At 42.1% G+C, this 15,844-nt stretch overlaps 1 non-coding gene across 1 annotated transcript; it reads left to right on the forward strand.

Annotated features, from left to right (window-relative positions):
• The first annotated feature begins 331 nt into the window (after nucleotides 1-331).
• Nucleotides 332-407, forward strand: trnat-ugu. The gene has a single exon. It is a non-coding gene; the product is annotated as a tRNA-Thr (tRNA).
• Nucleotides 408-15,844: the final 15,437 nt, after the last annotated feature.

Here is a 15,844-nt window from a genome sequence, read left to right on the forward strand (position 1 = left end):
AAGGGGGGGGGGGGGTCCTGTCACGACTTCCTCCGAAGCTGCCTCTCCTTGTTCGGGCAGGCTTCGGCGTTTATCCCCTCATCAGTCCCTGTATAAGTATTCCCTCTGCCCCCATAATGATCTAATAATATGCCATTTAGCAGACGCTTTTATCCAAAGCGACTTACAGTCATGCGTGCATACATTTTTGTGTATGGGTGGTCCCGTGGATCGAACCCACTACCTTGGCGTTACAAGCGCCGTGCTCTACCAGCTGAGCTACAGAGGACCATGTCTTTGTGTGTGATTGTTTCCATGTGGAGGTGTCAATAGCTCGGTGGAGCTTTATGTAGGCCTCCTGTAGCTCAGTTGGTAGAGCATGGCGCTTGTAACGCCAGGTTTGTGGGTTCAATTCCCACGGGGGGCCAGTATGAAAAATGCACTCACTAACTGTAAGTCACTGGATAAGAGTGTCTGCTAAATGACTGTAAAATGTACTTCACCCGTGTGTTTTACGCATTGCTGCGAACCGCTGTATTGGCCGAATAAACCTGTGATTTAAACCTCCTTCGCCTGACTCCATCCAAATCACCCGCTACAGTTCGCTATGCCAGCCAGACGGTTATTTAGAACGTTTGACAGGATGACCAGAAGGCGGCTTCCTGGCTGATTTACAGTGAGACTTCTTGGCAAACTAAAATGCCCAACCCCCCCTTTGCTTTTTTCATCATGTGACATTTTTGCATGACCAACCGCTTGACATTCAGAAGTTATCTCTCTCCTCAATTTTTCATAATAGTCCCAGACAGAGTCCCAGACTGATTCCTCCTGCCTGCCAGTATACTTAGCCATGCATGGGGCTCCACCAATCAGCATGCGAGGCTAGCCAGCCTGTTCCGCAGCCTGTTCCGCAGACACAAGGTGACCCACTCGCTATGTCATAAAGCAAAAAGACAACCCACACTACCCAACGCCTAGCATCCCAGACTGGCATCGTTCTTTCTCTGACTACCACGGAAACCTGCTGCTTGGCAGGAATGCTGGAGGCAACCATTGGGACAAGTGACAACAACACACACACATGCACACACGCGCACGCACACACACACACACATGTGCACACAAGGAACTACACTGGAAGGAACTACACTGGACTTTGTGCAAACTGAAAACTGCATATCCTGAGGCTACATTTATTGTAGCTGAGGCCTTTAATAAAGCAAATCTGAGGAAAACACTACCTGCGCTGTCCTGCGCTACTCGCTCATCGAGAACTCTTGCGCATTGCTACTCCCCCTTCCGGGACTGCTACAAGGCCCTCTCCTGCCCTCCCTTCAGCAAATCAGATCACGCCTCCATTCTGCTCCTCCCCTCCTATAGACAGAAACTTAAGCAGAAAGTACCCGTGGTAAAGACTGTTCAACATTGGTCTGACGAATCGGAATTTATACTTCAAGATTGTTTTGATCATGCAGACTGGGATATGTTCCAGGTTGCCTCTGAGAATAGCATTGACGTATACACTGACTCGGTGACTAAGTTCATAAGGAACTTGCATAGAGGATGTTGTTCCCACTGTGATGATTAGAACTCATCCAAACCAAAAACCGCGTATACAGTGATGGAAAAAAGTATTTGATCCCCTGCTGATTTTGTATATTTTCCCACTGACAAAGAAATGATCAGTCTATCATTTTAATGGTAGGTTTATTTAAACAGTGAGAGACAGAATAACAACAAAAAAATCCAGAAAAACGCATGTCAAAAATGTTATAAATTGATTTGCATTTTAATGAGGGAAATAAGTAAATAATAACCCCTCTGCAAAACATTACTTAGTATTTGGTGGCAAAACCCTTGTTGGCAATCACAGAGGTCAGACGTTTCTTGTAGTTGGCCACCAGGTTTGCACACATCTCAGGAGGGATTTTGTTCCACTCCTCTTTGCAGATCTTCTCCAAGTCATTAAGGTTTTGAGGCTGACGTTTGGCAACTCGAACCTTCAGCTCCCTCCACAGATTTTCTATGGGATTAAGGTCTGGAGACTGGCTAGGCCACTCCAGGACCTTAATGTGCTTCTTCTTGAGCCACTCCTTTGTTGCCTTGGCCGTGTGATTTGGGTCATTGTCATGCTGGAATACCCATCCACAACCCATTTTCAATGCCCTGGCTGAGGGAAGGAGGTTCTCACCCAATATTTGACGGTACATGGCCCCGTCCATCGTCCCTTTGATGCGATGAAGTTGTCCTGTCCCCTTAGCAGAAAAACACCCCCAAAGCATAATGTTTCCACCTCCATGTTTGACGGTGGGGATGGTGTTCTTGGGGTCATAGGCAGCATTCCTCCTCCTCCAAACACGGCGAGTTGAGTTGATGCCAAAGAGCTTCATTTTGGTCTCATCTGACCACAACACTTTCACCCAGTTCTCCTCTGAATCATTCAGATGTTCATTGGCAAACTTCAGACGGCCCTGTATATGTGCTTTCTTGAGCAGGGGGACCTTGCGGGCGCTGCAGGATTTCAGTCCTTCACGGCGTAGTGTGTTACCAATTGTTTTCTTGGTGACTATGGTCCCAGCTGCCTTGAGATCATTGACAACATCTTCCCGTGTAGTTCTGGGCTGATTACTCACCGTTCTCATGATCATTGCAACTCCACGAGGTGAGATCTTGCATGGAGCCCCAGGCCGAGGGAGATTGACAGTTATTTTGTGTTTCTTCCATTTGCGAATAATCGCACCAACTGTTGTCACCTTCTCACCAAGCTGCTTGGCGATGGTCTTGTAGCCCATTCCAGCCTTGTGTAGGTCTACAATCTTGTCCCTGACATCCTTGGAGAGCTCTTTGGTCTTGGCCATGGTGGAGAGTTTGGAATCTGATTGATTGATTGCTTCTGTGGACAGGTGTCTTTTATACAGGTAACAAACTGAGATTAGGAGCACTCCCTTTAAGAGTGTGCTCCTAATCTCATCTCATTACCTGTATAAAAGACACCTGGGAGCCAGAAATCTTTCTGATTGAGAGGGGGTCAAATACTTATTTCCCTCATTAAAATGCAAATCAATGTATAAAATTTTTGACATGCATTTTTCTGGATTTTTTTGTTGTTATTCTGTCTCTCACTGTTCAAATAAACCTACCATTCAAATTATAGACTGATCATTTATTTGTCAGTGGGCAAACGTACAAAATCAGCAGGGGATCAAATACTTTTTTCCCTCACTGTAGATGGCAGCATTCGCGCAAAACTAAATGTGCAAACCACCGCATTTAATCACGGCAAGGTGATTGGGAACATGGATGAGTATAAAACATACAGCTATGCCCTACGTAAGGCAATCAAACAGGCAAAACGTCGGAACAGAGACAAAGTGGAGTCGCAATTCAATGGCTCAGACACGAGACGTATGTGGCAGGGACTCCAGACAATCACAGATTATAAAGGGAAAACCAGCCATGTTGCGGACACCGACGCCTTGCTCCCGGACAAGCTAAACATCTTTGCCTGCTTCGAGAAAAACACAGTGCCACCGACGCAGGCCATCACCTTTCACAAGGACTGTGAGCACTCGTTCTCTGTGGCCGAAGTGAGTAGCGTGTTAACCCTCGACAAGGCTGCCGGTCCAGACGGCATCCCAAGCCGCATCCTCAGAGCATGTGCAGACCTGTTGGCTGGAGTGTTTAGGGACATATTCAATCTCTCTCTATCCCAGTCTGTTGTCCCCACTTCAATATGTCCATCATTTTTCCTGTACCCAAGAAAGCGAAGGTAACTGAACTAAATGATTATCGCCCCGGAACACTCACTTCTGTCATCATGAAGTGCTTTGAGAGGCTAGTTAAAGATCATATCATCACCACCTTACCCGACACCCTAGACCCTAGACTCTCTTATTCAGAGGGGTTGGGTTAAATGCGGAGGACAAATTTCGGTTGAATGCATTCAGTTGTGTAACTGACTAGGTATCCCTTTTTCCTTTCACTTCAATTGGCATACCGCCCCAACAGATCTACAGATGACGCAATAGCCAATCGCACTGCACACTGCCCTTTCCCAGCTGGACGACGAATACCTATGTAAGACTACTGTTCATCGACTACAGCTCAGCCTTCAACACCATAGTGCCCTCCAAGCTCACCACTAAGCTCAGGCCCTGGGTCTGAACCTCCTCCCTGTGCAACTGGGTCCTGGACTTCCTGACAGGCCGACCCCAGATGGTGAAGATAGGCAACAACACTTCCTCTACGCTGATCTTCAACACGGAGGCCCCACAAGAGTGCGTGCTCAGCCCCCTCCTGTACTCCCTGTTCACCCATGACTGTGTGGCCACGCACGTCTCCAACTCAATCATCAAGTTTGCAGACGACACAACAGTGGTAGGCCTAATTACCAACAATGATGAGACAGCTTACAGGGAGGAGGTAAGGGCCCTGGCTGACTGTGCCAGGAAAATAACCTCTCCCTCAATGTCAACAAATTGAAAGAGCTGATCGTGGACTTCAGGAGACAGCAGAGAGTACACAACCCCATCCACATTGACGGGCCGCAGTGGAGAGGCTCTAAAGCTTCAAGTTTCTTGGTGTGCACATCACTGACAACCTGAAATGGTCCAATCACACAGACAGTGTGGTGAAGAAGGCGCAACAGCTCCTCTTCAACCTCAGGAGGCTGAAGAAATGTGGCTTGGCCCCTAAGACCCTCACAAACTTCTACAAATGAACTATGGAGAGCATCTTGTCGGGTTGTATCACCGCCTGGAACGGCAATTGCACCGCCCGCAACCGCAGGGCTTTTCAGAGGGTGGTGCTGTCAGCCCAACGCATCTCTGGGGGCACACTGCCTGCCCTCCAGGACATCTACTGCAACCGGTTTCACAGGAAGGCCAAGAAGATCATCAAGGACCTCAGCCACCCGAGCCATGGCCTGTTCACCCCGCTACCATCTAGAAGGCGGAGACAGTACAGCTGCATCAAAGCTGGGACTGAGAGACTGAAAAACAGCTTCTATCCCCAGGCCATCAGACTGTTAAATAGTCACTACTAGCCGGCCTCCGCCCAATACCCTGCCCTGAACTTTAGTCACTGTTACTAGCCGGCTACCACCCAGTACTCAACCCTGCACCTTAGAGACTGCTGCCCTATGTACATAGTCATTGAACACTGGTCACTTATATAAAGTTTACATACTGTTTTACCCACTTCATATGTACTCAGTGGCACAACACTAAACAATACATAAATTGCACTATAACGGTGACAAACGGTGCCCACAAACTGTTAGGGCCTACATAAAGCTGTCCCAACAGCAGAGCTTTCGTTTCAGCACCATGGAGTGAATCCTCACCACCGCTACACCTGGCTATCAGCGGAGACTTGTCTGGCAGTGAAACAGTTCATTCAGCCTCATTTACTGCCTTTTAAAAAAACATAGCTGATATGGCTGACTTGCTTAAACAAATGTGGTTTCTACTGATGTACAAACTATGGCATAAGGGAACAATGAGCGGATAAGAGGCAATCCATCATTTCGATTAAGACATTAATGAGCAAGCTAATACGGACGTAGTCAATATAACTATTTGTTCAGCACTTTTGAAATGTACAGCGACAGAATTCAGAACATGAGCAGTTCTTACAGTGTTCTCCCTGTACACCAAGTCAAAACCGTAGGATAAATAAAGGGGGCATATAAGCAGACAATGAAAGCTCTTACAATATTTGATGATTACATTTCTCTAAAATAGGCTATAGGCTACATGTGCACCACCAAGTCAGAACAGTAGGCTACATTATGAGGGGAAAAGGGACCAAATTATTAGGGTGAGGAAAATGGGCTACTAACAGCTTACTACATAACATACACTTAGTATTACTTTCTTAGCTACATTATAGATATCTCCCTGGCATATTAAATCATCTATGCAGCAGCATATAATATATTTTTGGACTCACCGCTGTGCTCACTTGAACAGGAAAGTGGCGCGGCGGTTCTTCTTGTAGTCAAATTTTGTCATAAAACTTTGTAATCAAAGTCTGGCATTCTCTGGATTTTATGGTGCTTTCAAGACAACTGGGAAAAAAGAGATTGATATGTGACACGTATTAATGCCCAAATAACATGCAAAACAGGCAAAAACATATGTATAAATATATATATATATACATATATATATTTGTTTGCTAAACCCTGAATGATGGTTCGCCACTGTATGTACTGTATATACTGTATTGTAGTCAAGGCTCATCCTATATAACTACTGATGTACACACCTTTTCTATTCATATACTGTCCATAATGTCTATACACACCTCATACATGTATATATTTATATTCCAGACTCTGACATTGCTCATCCTGATATTTCTTAATTCCTTACTATCGTGTCGCGTCGAATGCTGGTGCTCATTGCTGTCAAACAAAGGAGTCCGCTCATACTGAACTTGGATCATAAGGTTTATTCATATCACCAGCTTTCAGCATGAGTTACAGACTTGCAGGGTCTGGAGAGCAGTGTCCTCGAATTCTAATGGCTGCTCTGCTTTCCTGTGCCCCCAGCATATACTTATAAACAATGTGAAAATATGGGTTGCTCCCTCTTCGGTCCAATCACCCGTCTCCCCTGGGGCGTCACCCTACAACTGCTACTTTTGAACTAAGATAAACATCTTTCCTTTGTCCCTCTAGAATAGTCATAATCTTTAATACACTACATTTCCCCCCTTCGAGACTAACTAAAAGTCTCGAAAACAAACAGAATAGGATTATGACCAGTAACAATTTATCTTATTGAGTATCTTTAACATTAAACCAAAAACATTCTCCTCTAGAGTGTAAATACCTTTCTATGAAATATGAATAAATGTTTATGAAGTGTGAATACATTACTATGAAATATGAACAAATCTTTATGGAGTGTGAGAGCGAAAAACTGTCTGGCAACCTTCGTTCCAAATCCATCCATCAATCAAGACAGTAAAATTCTCTCACGGTCCCTCTGCCCCAGGCAACCACCTAGGTACTCCCGATAAACTCATAAATCCCTATCAATGCATTTGAAACTATGATGCAATTAAATACACATGTAAGCCCCTGCAAACAAAATCCTATCCAAAAAATGTCCACTCTAAGGCTGGTCAACCCATTGGACCCTACAGTGGACCTCTCCCTGCCTAGACTCCCTGTCCCTAAGCATCAACGAAATAAACAAAAACATCTAAGATCCCCACATGTATCCAATAACATCAAATATCATTCTACAAAAATTAATACCTAAGAATATGACACAAATTATGTATTACACATGCAAATATGTCTATATTTCATTGCAGACACTGGAATGTAGTCCACTACACTTCATCTCCTCCGTAGTCTCCTCTTCCAATGTATTGTTGATGATGGAATCGGAATCTTTCCACACCTTCTTTGTTCCATCTCCTCCAGTCATTGTCCTTTCATATTGTCCCTTCATATTGTCCCTTCATATTGTCCTTGTTTGAGTATTTCAATCTCCACATATTCCCCCAAATGCTTCTGGAAGAAAAGAAAAGACCAAACAGTATCTTTTGCAAAACAACACTTTCAAATTAAACATCAATGTCAACTAAGAATATAAAAACTATATATAAATGATGTATGAATCAATATAAATGATAGAATAATGAACTAGGATAATACGATTCATTCATACACTTCCCCCCTTTGATTCATACAATCATACTAAAATCACCCTAATATTGAAAAAAAAAAAATGAAAAATTTGAAAAATGATCAAATATTCAAAAAGGATATTTATCATCCAGTCCCACTTGTCCATCTTCATCCAGATCAGGAACAGTCAACAACGGCATCTGAGTGTTGTCTCCAGGCATCACTACTCCAACCTATCTCAATCATAGCTTTCTCAAAGGTCAGTAACAAATTACAAACATCACACACAGTGCTATCAAAACTGCTATTAAAATGTAATCCATCACTGCTCCTACTGGCCTAACTGATCTTGCAACCAAGTCTTCGCTGACCATCCAGCTCCTTCAGATCTACCAAATGCATCCCTTATATTCTTCAATGCATATATAACCCTAGTGATAATATCTGAACTATCTGGACTCAAAGTATAACTAACATTATCAATATGATCTTCCCAAATGTTACACCATACCATGGAAAAAGTCCCCCCTTCTCCCTTAGATTTATCCTTCAATGATAGGCTTGAAGACTATGACATGTCGCCATGTCTCTTTTCACCCTATTTTCAACCCTAGATTTATCTGTGTCCGGTGCTACCCCTCTTATAATGGTAGAAACCTCATATGGAAGCTTCAACGTTGACATGTAACAACATCCTATCCATCCATAGGGTAAGAATATATATGCTTCATCACCACAAACCCTCCAAATATCTCTAAAATTCCCAATAGTCACATTGTCAGGCAAAAGTTAATATTTCACCATCAAAGTCCTGCTGTTCCTACTACCTGGAACATAAAAAGTTACATTATATTTCTCATTACTAACCTTATGTTCATGCTTATCCAATGTTATCATATACTCATCACAATCTGATATTCCCATAAACATACCCCTTACATCATATGTTTTATTAGAACAAACCAACTTTTAGCCCTCTCTGGTTTCACCTCCAATGCTTCAGGGTTCGCTGTTACCTGATTTTACTTCTCATCTAACAAATTCCCATAGGGTAATTCATTTAACCAAGAACACTTAAACCTAGGCTTAAACAAATGTTTTGACAACGACATTATTTTATCTGTTACTGATCGATGTTGCTGATACAACAGTCATGACAAAGCATAAGATTGACACATACTTGATAGAGATCGAACCCCACGTCTCTGGTGCTGGAATTCTCAACAGACATGGACCCTCAAGATTCCTCACTGATATTACAGAATGAGCTGCTGGAACCAAAGATTCCTACCTGCCCATCTATCTCTAATTTTCACAACAGAAGAATCAAACCCATCCATTTAGTTTCTCTCTTCCCTAACGAGTGGTACTGATCAGATACCTCTCCTTGTCTGTCATTAAAATCAAAGACCTCATCCTGTACCTCCATGATAGTATCCTTCACTATTTCAGATGAATCTATATTGTTCTCTACTACTATCTGCTCTCCTATTTTAACCATATTCGTACTATCATTGACAGCACTCTCCATCCGTAACATAAACCCCTGAGTCCTTCTTGCTACCCCCTTTAATTTCAGAAAAGTTGTTGTCGGTGTCGGTGTCATACTTCCTACATTTGCTATTGCCATCGTATCATTAATCCCTTCCAAAGTTACCATTAAAGTAGTTGATTTAGTTGATGTATTAACACTCTTAACTACTTCTAGCGGGAAAGTTACCGATATCCTCTGTGTATTATCTACTGTTGGAGTGACTACTGTAATCTACTCATCCTGAACTCCTTTGGTGACTGTGGAAGCTTCAACAGATTTCACATCTTCCATTTTAAGCGTCACTTTACGAATTACATAGCCTTTTAACCAATAATTCTTAACCGGAACAAATTGTAATGCTTGCACTAGATAAGTACACATATATTCTCCCTGATCTTTCTCTGTAACATTACGCAAAATAAATGAACAATCACTCATAACCCTCTTCCACTTCATATCGTTGTACAAAATATACTTCCTTTGACTAGGTGCAACAGCTTCTACATCTGGTCCTGATAACAATACTTCTTCTCCATAATTATCTCTCCATGTGGGAGGAACGTCCCCATCCTAACCCTAATAAGTATTTTTCCCCCTAAAATTGGTGCTGGAGCTATTGGTTCCCTTATAATCAAATGCGATATATTTATGGCTTTAATAACTATCAATGTTGAAAGAGTTAAATTGCTTCTCACTGTTGTTATAATAGACTGAAGTGTTGACGTCATTGTTGTTACTTCATCCATTTTCCCCAAAGCTTTGAACTCTTTGCTTGTACTTCCATCTATCACCACTAGTGTCACTTTTTCAACTCTCAGTCCTACCTCTTATCCCTGACTTTCAAACTTTTGATTATAAAAAATACACCCACAATTACCTTGATCTTCCTGCTGGGAATTGTAAATATAGATACTCAATCACCCTCAATCTTCTCTTATCATTCAGCAACGCATCTGCTCCTAACAGATCTAAACTCCTACCATATTTATCTTCCCCCTAAACTCTAAAAATGTCCTTCACCATTGTTCTCTCTCTCTTACTACTAACTAACATTGAAACTTAGCTTACTGTCTTAGAGTTCCTTCAACCCTAGTTCTCCTAACTTTTTTTAATCTAATCTTTTCTCCTAACCTTTAAAAACCTTTTCCACTGATTTATTCACAAAATCCTTTACCACCAATGTTTAGAATATGTGATGACTTCTTTACACACAGACTTGGCAAACGACTAAACACCTTTTAGCCTAGCCTGAAATCTCTTGGTGTAAGAATGTAACCCAGAATAACAGTCACCCCTTTTAACTTTATTTTCCAGACAGATTGTCTAATAGGCAGTCTAATAGATTATCATCCTTCCTAAGATATTATCTTTTTAAGCCAATATAATTCCCAAAAACCCTATTCTTTTTAAAATCTTCTACCAGACAGCCGTCTAGTGTACATCTTATTGTACAGTTCAATTTACACAATGCATCTCTTTCCAACAATGCAATAGGTATATGTTCTAATATTAGTATGTCTATTTTAATTTCTCTTTGATTTTTATAGCAGAGCTCAATTGGTTCCTTAAGAGTAATTAGCTGTTTTACTACCTCAAATCCCTATCCTAATTAGTTAATTTTACATAGTGAGATGTTTAACCTCTTTAGGCTGAACACAGATACGTTTTTCCACTATTCACCATCACTTCTCATAATCCTTTGTTTTTACTTCAATGGTTAGATATTTTCTCTTCTTCTCTAATCGGTGCTATCAGCTGACACCCCCCTTCGTATCTTCTAGGCTCTAGACTCTTTGCTCCGGCCCCCTGTAGGGGTTCACCTGGAGAACAGGTGATTTTGACTTGCCCCTGTATCTTCCTCTGAAATTCCCTCTGATGTTTCCTCCTGACTTATTGCACTCACAGGTAAAGTGACCAATCTGTCCACAATTATAACACTCTTCTGAAAGTTGCTGGAAGTGTAGCTGAAATCTTCCTCCTCCTTCTAAGCCTTCTCGTCCTCTTCCTCTCCAATTCTGTGTCTATCCAGAAACTGGCTGTGGATATGGAACACCTGGTACCCCCCTTGGTGGCTGGTACAATTGCGGTTGGCCTTGTTCAGTTGAAGCTGTAACAGTGATTGTTGATTTGGTTCACTCTGATTCTTCATAACCAAAGCTTCTCTTCTCCACCAGTTGTATGATTGAGTTTTCTGAGAGTTTCTTGATCCTGTTCTTTCTTGCTGTTGACATATCAGGATTCTTCAAAAGCTTATATTCTAAGTTCGGTCCTCGAAATATCATCTTCCATCATCTTCTTACTATTGGCCTTTCCCTTGACCTCAATGTATTATTCTTCTCCTCCAATTCTTGGGATTATTTTCTCAGCAGGTTTTCTCCTTCTGTATCTTCTCTTCTTGAGTTGTTCATCCAGTTGTGTTACTTCTTCTAAACTAGTCGCTTTATCCAGGCATGATAAGCATCGGTCTATATCTCCTTCTATTTCTTCTGTGCCAGTCCTTGTAGGATAAACTCCTTTTGAATACACAGCACCTTTAGTCTCCTCTTTATCGCTGTCTTCATCTGAACTCGAATCTCTAGTATCCTTCTTTCCTCTCTTGCCAACTTCCTTCTGATCACAGAGTCATATCCACCCATGATCTCTTCTCAATCACTCTGATCTTCATCTTCATCATCTTCTTCAAGTTCCATCTTCCTTAACCTCACTCTTCTCTTCCAGACATCTCATTTTCTTCCTTCTGGAGTTTTGGATTCATCTTTCTGGTCGTTTCTGCTTGTCCTCTATCTATTATTCGTTCATCTTCCTCTCCGATGCAACAATCACCCTGCTGGATGATCACTGGAAGCTGAGGATAAACATCCCTAAGCTCTACTTCCTTCTCGTAAGGTGGGTGTCTTTTTGCTGAATCCGTATGTGAGAAAGGTGTACTAACTTCTGCCATTAGTTTTTCTGTCACCTTCTCTATACCTTTGTTTATCTTATCGCTGGAATCTTTTATCAGTTTTTGTTTGAGAATGAAGGGCAACTTTTGTTTCATTTGCCGGATAACCTAACAATACTTTAGTTAAAGGATTACTATTTTGTACTATACCAACCGGTGTAATCACTTTCATAGCCTTGCTGTCCTTTCTCCCCATTGTAACTACTCTTTTATATTCCTTTATTGTGAATTATTTTATTTTAGACTATATGGCCTTTGGCTTCCCCCCTTTAATTATTAATATAACCTAAACAACCCCAAAAAAAAAAAAAAAAAAAAAATATTCTTCAATCAATCGACATAAATATGAATATGAAAAAATTCAATTAAATTTTTTATTCAAAAACCATTTCTAATTAAAATAAAAAATCAATTAAAAATTATGAACAATTAAAATCAATTTTTTATTTATATATCCAATTAGTGGCTATCTTACCACAACCCATCAAATGCAAGTAGTCAACTTCAGACTACAATACCCATAAACAAAGCCTCTAACCCTTCAACACTACAATTCCCATAAACCCCCTTGCTCTATAAGCACCTAATTATCTTAATTTTACAGAATAATGTCAGTCCTCGATTTCCAACACAACTGTAATCAACCCAAGTGATGCACATAGCCTCCAAAATGCAATTTTCAATGAATCAGTATTTGCCAAGCCTATGTGAAATTGTCATAACATCAAATATCCTGTAGGGGAAGATTTTGTAACCAGACCAGTACCAAACCCTTTTTAACTTGATCCTCTGTCGCGTCACGTGACGTGTACGTCAGCACCCCCTCTCTTTCTCTCTCCATTGTTCCTCTCATATGACAAAAGAACAGACACAGAAAAATATTTTAGTAGTTAATGCAATACTGAGTTATCTCAACCATATTCAATATTCCCCCACTCACATTCGCTTTAAGACTTAACTCAGGACTAAATAGATCGCTCAAAAACATTTTTATTTTATTTTAATCCGTCATTTAATTTAATTCATTATAATCCGTCAACATATATCTCATTTATAAATTCACTACATCTCAACAAATAGTTTCATTTTCGAACAACAGTCACTTTAACGATTAGAAGATTCGTGTCCAAATCTCTCTTGTCTGTGGCTATTTCTCTGTCCCCCCTGCAGCACGCAGCCCCACAGAAATATGACACTTTACCCACAATCCCGTGTTGTAGTTTTAGCAAATCCCCTCGTGTTGTAGTTTTAGCGCCGTAAAATCAAGCGCATGCGCAAATCCATTTAACAATACGATTGCCAAACAATAGAACGCCAGCATTCTACCTCAGTTCTCTATTTTACACTTATAGTCAGACAATAACACTTAACAGAGCTCACATTTGCGTAGAACTCTGACTTCCACACACACAAACACATTTAAGAGGGTTATTCCATCGCAATGGGACCTCTAAGGACACCCGTTAGCATGTAGCACGCAACACAATTAGCATTTAGCCTTAGCATTAACATTAGCCTTAGCCTTTAGCTAACTGTGGCCTACCCCATGCAACAAGTACCCTGCACTGCCCTTTCCTTTTGACTTATTTTCCTACCATTTGTGCTACCGTGAGTTTAATGACCATCTACTGAGAAATTACACCCAAGCGGACCCCCCGTCGGATGAAAGTCGAGCAATAATCACAATCAGATAAATTCCATCAACCCGAGTTTTCTTTAAAACACACCGACTGCACATTATAACGCGCAACCGGATTTTCGGCCCATTCTAAATGGCCCCCCTGGGGTCTTACGCGGTACAGTGCTCTAATGTATACGCATATCTGCCTTAATATCTGCCCATATCTTCCTTAATATCTGCCGTTAATATCTGCCTTCGATTGCTGTACAATTTTAGAATAATTATGACAGACCCTTAGTCGACCGCAAGAGCACCACATCAACAACACCGACCCAAGTAATTTTAACGGTACACCCTTCCCATCCCCTTAATGAGCCATCGAAAGAACTAATGCCCAAATTGTGTGAGAAATCTCACCTTTAAAGCCGGCTTGAGCAGTAGTCAACTCGCGACTCAGGAAGGGAACATAAGAACGATGCAATCAGTATCCCGGACGAGCCCCCATTTATCGTGTCGCGTCGAATGCTGGTGCTCATTGCTGTCAAACAAAGGAGTCCGCTCATACTGAACTTGGATCATAAGGTTTATTCATATCACCAGCTTTCAGCATGAGTTACAGACTTGCAGGGTCTGGAGAGCAGTGTCCTCGAATTCTAATGGCTGCTCTGCTTTCCTGTGCCCCCAGCATATACTTATAAACAATGTGAAAATATGGGTTGCTCCCTCTTCGGTCCAATCACCCGTCTCCCCTGGGGCGTCACCCTACAACTGCTACTTTTGAACTAAGATAAACATCTTTCCTTTGTCCCTCTAGAATAGTCATAATCTTTAATACACTACACTTACTTTACATTTTTACGGATGTGTGTGTATTGTTAGGTATTACTGCACTGTTGGAGCTAAAAACACGAGCATTTCACGGCACCTGCGCTAAGGTAAAGGGAAAGGGGGATACCTAGTCAGTTGTACAACTGAATGCATTCAACTGAAATGTGTCTTCCGCATTTAACCCAACACCTCTGAATCAGAGAGGTGCTGAGGGCTGCCTTAATCGACATCCACGTCTTCGGCGCCCGGGGAACAGTGGGTTAACTGCCTTACTCAGGGGCAGAACCACAGATTTCTACCTTGTCAGCTCGGGGATTTGATCTTTCGGTTACATTCACATTTACATTTTAGTCATTTAGCAGACGCTCTTATCCAGAGCGACTTACAGTTAGTGAGTGCATATTATTTTTTTTATTTATTTTTTTGGTTACTGACCCAACGCTCCTACCCGCCAGGCACATCTGCAAAATATGTCTACGCGACCAATACAATTTTATTTGATATGCGCACACGCATGCGCACACTCACACAGGGGTGGGGAGGTGGGGGGATCCTGTCACCCTCCTCTCCTCTCCAAAAATAGAGATGAAGCCCCATTCAGAATGTAACTGTTCAGAAAATTGTTCAGTGCACAGGTCAACATGAACCTAGCTGTTGGTTTAGTGTCTTTGCTGTTGAAGCTGACACTGCTGTTGTCATTGAGGGGATGTTGTGGGGGTTCTGTTTGGGCAAACAGTGGGGAGGGTGGGTGTGGTGGGTTGGAGAGAGAGAAATGGAGGTGAGGGAAGAGAACCTCCACTCAATTCCCAGCGGGAATCACACTGCCCAGCAAACCCAAAGTCAGAACAATTTACCTCCACTTGGCACAAATTCCTCTCTGGAAGTCAGTTCACTGCCTTTTCCCCTTTTCCACAGTCAGCCGTCACAGACTAAACAGTCTCGGATAGAGGACATAGGCCATTAGCCTAATTCAAGTGATTTAACATGCTAGCTCCACTCCACCATCTGGGATTTGGGAACGGTTCAGGGAGTGTAAGCAGCACTGTGTTATTAGCAGCTAATCCATCTAATCTCCCTTCGTTCCGAATCTGGTTTCATAACCCACAGATTGCATGGGCAAGATTGCACAGATAGGCAGACCAGGCAGACCAGGCGGCCGGGAGGGAAGAGAGGGAGGCAGACAGACAGGGCAGGCCTGGGTCATATTCATTAGGGCACACCGTAGCAAAACTTTTTGCAATGGAAAGCGATAACAAGCGCTTCTTATTGGCCAAGAGTCCGTCCCTGTTTCAG

The sequence above is a fragment of the Coregonus clupeaformis genome, chromosome 29, assembly GCF_020615455.1.
Source record: "Coregonus clupeaformis isolate EN_2021a chromosome 29, ASM2061545v1, whole genome shotgun sequence".
NCBI classification, from domain to species: domain Eukaryota; kingdom Metazoa; phylum Chordata; class Actinopteri; order Salmoniformes; family Salmonidae; genus Coregonus; species Coregonus clupeaformis.